Raw genomic sequence first — 4,886 nt, forward strand, 5'->3', positions numbered from 1 at the left:
TTAGAAGAGTTCTCTCAAACTTCAACATGATGAATTAATAATGACCCATTCAGTAATTAAGAAACATTTCATAGCAAACTGCTGCTGGTGCCCCACACGTATCCCTTTGGCATTCATCTGACACTGGTGACTAGGGAAGGATTTTCTGAGAAGCCAAGCACATCAGAGAAATCTGAAATGCTGAATCATTTTAGTCCACATATTTTAATTTTCCTAAAGTTAGTTGGGGAATTGTACTCCTCTCTACTTGCCCCTCCTCACCAATAAAGGTGGCTAGCTGTGTCAGTCACTTACCTTGTACTCCATTGCATGTGAGTTGAGGTGAACCACTCAATAAAGCACAAATACATTTGCATGACATTCTGGCAGTTCCTGAAAATTTGGCTTTCTGCTTATTCTCCCGTGTCTGGTCCTTGCTCTGTGGCATTGAGCTATGACGTGAACTTTGTCTATGAGACCCTTAGAAAGGATCAACAGCTTTTTTTTACTAGCAATTTTTGTTTTTTCCCCTTTGGAAGGAATGAATCAAAATTTGGTCAAAGCCAAACATAGGATGTTTCTCCTTCAATGACTTCCCATAAGCTTTACGTTTTCCATAAAATTGTTAAAAATGCTGACTTTCTGGTGGTACTTGTTTGTGGTGTTTCAATTCAATATTTATATATAAATTCATTTGGGGTAACCTCATTGGTTTTTGAGATAAATAGTAAGTGTTCAGCTGGTCTCTAGACATCATATTGAAAATATTCTCAAGATATGTATTTTTTAATTTTTATTTAAATTCTAGCTAGTTGACATAGAGGGTAATACCAGTTTCAGATATATAATGTAGTGGTTCAGCACTTCCATACATCATCCAGTTGCTCATGACAAGTATACTACTTAATCCCCATCACCATTTAACCCATCCCCACCACCCACCTACCCTACATGTATGTATGTGTGTGTGTGTGTGTGTGTGTGTGTGTGTATGGTATATATATATATATATACACACACACACACACACACACACACACACACACATACCATCTCTTCTTTCTCCACTGATCAGTCAGTGAGCATCTGGCCTCTTTTCATAATTTGGCTATTATAGATAATGCTGCTATAAACATCGAAGGAGCATGTATCCTTTCAAATCAGTATATTTGTTGGGGCACCTGGGTTGCTCAGTAGGTTAAGCATCCAACTTCAGCTCAGGTCATGATCCCAAGGTTTGTGAGTTTGAGCCCTTCATCGGGCTCTGTGCTGAGAGCTCAGAGCCTAGAGCCTGCTTCAGAATCTGTGTCACTCTCTCTCTCTCTCAGCCCCTCCCCCTCTCTTGCTCGCTCCTGCGCACTCTCTCTCCCTCTCAAATATAAATAAACTTTAAAAAAATTAAAAATCAGTACTTGTGTAATCTTTGTGTGAATACTTAGTACTGCAATTGCTGAGTTGAAGGGTAGTTCTATTTTTAACTTTTGGAGGAAGCTCCATTCAGTTTCCAGAGTGGCTACACCAGTTTGCATTACCACCAACAGTGCAAGAAGATTCCCCTTTCTCTGCATCCTTGCCAACACCTGTTTCTTGTTTTGTTAATTTTAGCCATTCTGACAGGTGTGAGGTGATATCCCATTGTAATTTTGATTTGTATTTCCCTGATGATGAGTGATGTTGAGCATCTTTTCATGTGTCTGTTGGCCATAATGTTCATTTATGTCTTCTGCCTATTTTGTAATTCGATTATTCATTATTTGGGTGTTGAGTTTCATAAGTCCTTTATAGATTTTGTATACTAACCCTTTATGAGATATGTCGTTTACAATTATCTTCTCCCATTCCATAGGTTGCCTTTTAGTTTTGTTGATTGTTTTCTTCACTGTGCAGAAGCTTTTTATCATGATAAAATCCCAGTAGTTTTTAATTTTGTTTCCCTTGCCTCAGAGACATAACTAGAAAGAGGTTACTATGACCGATGCCAAAGAAGTTACTGCTTGTGTTCTCCTCTAGGGTGTTGATGGTTTTCTGTCTCACATTTAGGTCTTTCTTCCATTTTGAATTTTTTTTTTCTATAGTGTGAGAAAGTGGTCTATTTTCATTCTTCTGCACGTCGCTGTCCAGTTTTCCCAACACTGTTTGTTGAAGAATCTGTGTTATTTCCAGTGGATACTCTTTCTTGTTTGCCAAAGGTAATTTGGCCATATACTGGGTTCCTTTCTGGGGTTTCTACTCTGTTCTATTAATCTATGTGTCTATTTTTGTGTCAGCACCATACTGTTTTGATCACTACAGCTTTGTAATGTAACTTTAAGTCCAGAATTTTGATGCCTCTCTCTTTGTTTTTCTTTTTTCAAGTCTGTTTTGGCTATTTGGGATCTTCTGTGGTTCCATACATATTCTAGGACTGTTTGTTCTAGCTCTGTGAAAAATGCTGGTGGTATATTGATAGGGATTGTATCAAATATAAAGCATTGTATTAAGTGATAGGGATTGCATTAAATGAGTATGGAATGTCTTTCTATTTCTTTGTGTTATCTATAATTTCTTCCATCAGTATTTTACAGTTTTTCGAGTACAGGTCTTTCACCTCTTTGATTTGGTTTATTCCTAGATATATTATTTTTGGTACAGTAGTAAACAGTATTGGTTGCTTAATTTCTCTTTCTGCTGATTCATTATTGGTGTATAGAAATGCAACAGATTTCTGTACATTGATTTTGTATGCTTCTATTCTCATATATTTTGAAGATGAACTTTCATACGGCAAGTTGACTCACAATAAATATTTTGAGATTAGTTTCTATGAAACATACTCATACATACACATACAACAGACTTATCAGTCTCTTACTTCTTGTATAAACAAATTAATGTCAAAACAAATTTCCATCTAAGAAGACCAGAGCAGTGATGAGCCAAGAATTCCTTAATTTGACCAGTAGGTTAAGAAATTTCTTTTTTAATTGACTTCCAGGGGTTAACTGCTAGGTGGAAAAGAAACTACGCAAATGGTTACAATATTTACCACAAAAAAGGAGAGTAGGAATCATACAAATAATTGAAATAGCTTTTATTTTATTTTAAGTTTGTTTTAAACTAAATACCTGGAAGCTGAACCAGGACAATATGAAATACTTTTATGATCAAAACCCCATAATATCTGTAAGGTAAATAACTACTTTGGACAATTACAAAAATTGTTTTTGGTGACCTAAGGAAAGATACAAATGGTAAAAATTTAACCAACATGATTGAATCAGCGTACATAAACAAAATGGAATATTATTAGTTCCTTTGAATTACATAGATGTGTCTGAGTTAAATGCTGATGAAGGGTCTGCTTCATGCTACTGTTTGTGTAGTACTTGTAGGATGACATAATTTTAAAAATAAATGAATGATAAGGATTGTAATATGCATGCCATTAACCTATTTTTTTCTAATTGTGTTGTTCTGATTTTATTATTTTCAATACTGCTAAATATTGGGGAGACATTTAACTACTCAGTTGATGTCAAGACAGTATTTTTCTCCTGATGAAAGAATTTTGGGACTTATGCAAGTTAAAGAGATATTTATGCTCAGGAATTTTCAGGCAAGGGACTGAAAGATATTAATATTTTCCTAAACTATTTGGAAGAAACCGAAAGCTTAGTTTACAATACCACAGTGTATTAGTTTAGATGATGAAGGCAAATATGTTCTTACGCAGGAACTAGAAAAAAATGAGCCACAGATGAACACACTTCTGTTTTTGCATTAGACTACCAAGAAAATGGCTAGATGAGGGAAGTACAAAGCTTTTGTTTTGCCAAGGCAAACAACATGGCACCCACTAGCCACATTTGCTGGTTGTAACAGAACTGTCTGCGTTTGCAGTGGTATAACACAGAGGGGCTTGAAACTATGGTTCTTACATTAGAAAGTATTTTCTGATTTCAAAAATAAAAAAGATTTTATGGGGAACAATCCACACTGGGAATTTAGGCAGTTGAAGGAATTCATAATATCATGTTATTAAAAGATGTTGGTTTTCCAAAGAAGCAAATATGTGTTTGCAGTGCAGAATCTGCATAATAGAAATACAGCAATTTGTTTACCATTGTTGATTAAATGTTTCCATATTAGAAATTGAAATTGTCAGTTGGCCCTCTCTAGCTTCAGTGTCAGTAATTAAGAGTTTTCCAATGTTAAGTTCCTTTTTTTTAGTGTTTATTTATTTATTTATTTATTTATTTATTTATTTTAAATATGGAACGCTTCACGAATTTGCGTGTCATCCTTGAGCAGGGGCCATGCTAATCTTCTCTGTATCGTTCCAATTTTAGTATATGTGCTGCTGAAGCGAGCACTTTAGTGTTTATTTAAATTCCAGTTAGCTAACATATAGTTTAATATTATTAGTTTCCAGTGTAGAATTTAATAATTCATCACTTACATTATCTAGTTCTCATCACAAGCGCCCTCTTAATACCTCTCACCCAATTACCCATCCCCCCACCCAGTTACCCTCCAGCAACCCTTAGTTTGCTCTCTATAGTAAAAAGCCTCTTTTCTGGTTTGCCTCTTTCTTTTTTTCCCCTATGTTCATCTGTTTTGTTTCTTAAATTCCATGTGTGAAATCATATGGTATTTGTCTTTCTGTGACTGACTTATTTAGCTTTGCATTATACTCTATAGCGCCATCAATCTCATTACAAATATCAAGACTTCATTCATTTTTATAACTAATACTCCATTGTATGTGTATATCACTTCTTTGTCCATCCATCAGTCGTTGGACATTTGAGCTCTTTCCATAATTTGGCTATTGTAGATAATGATGCTATAAACAATGGGGTGCAGATATCCCTTCAAATCAGTATTTTTATATTCTTTGGGTGAATACCTAGTAGTGCAATTGCTGG

General features: G+C 35.2%; 1 non-coding gene across 1 annotated transcript; it reads right to left on the minus strand.

The window, feature by feature from the left end:
* Positions 1-4,224: 4,224 nt before the first annotated feature.
* Positions 4,225-4,331, minus strand: LOC123584505. The gene has a single exon (XR_006705473.1). It is a non-coding gene; the product is annotated as a U6 spliceosomal RNA (small nuclear RNA).
* Between the last annotated feature and the right edge of the window lie 555 nt (positions 4,332-4,886).

Source organism: Leopardus geoffroyi, chromosome B3 (assembly GCF_018350155.1).
Source record: "Leopardus geoffroyi isolate Oge1 chromosome B3, O.geoffroyi_Oge1_pat1.0, whole genome shotgun sequence".
Taxonomy (NCBI): domain Eukaryota; kingdom Metazoa; phylum Chordata; class Mammalia; order Carnivora; family Felidae; genus Leopardus; species Leopardus geoffroyi.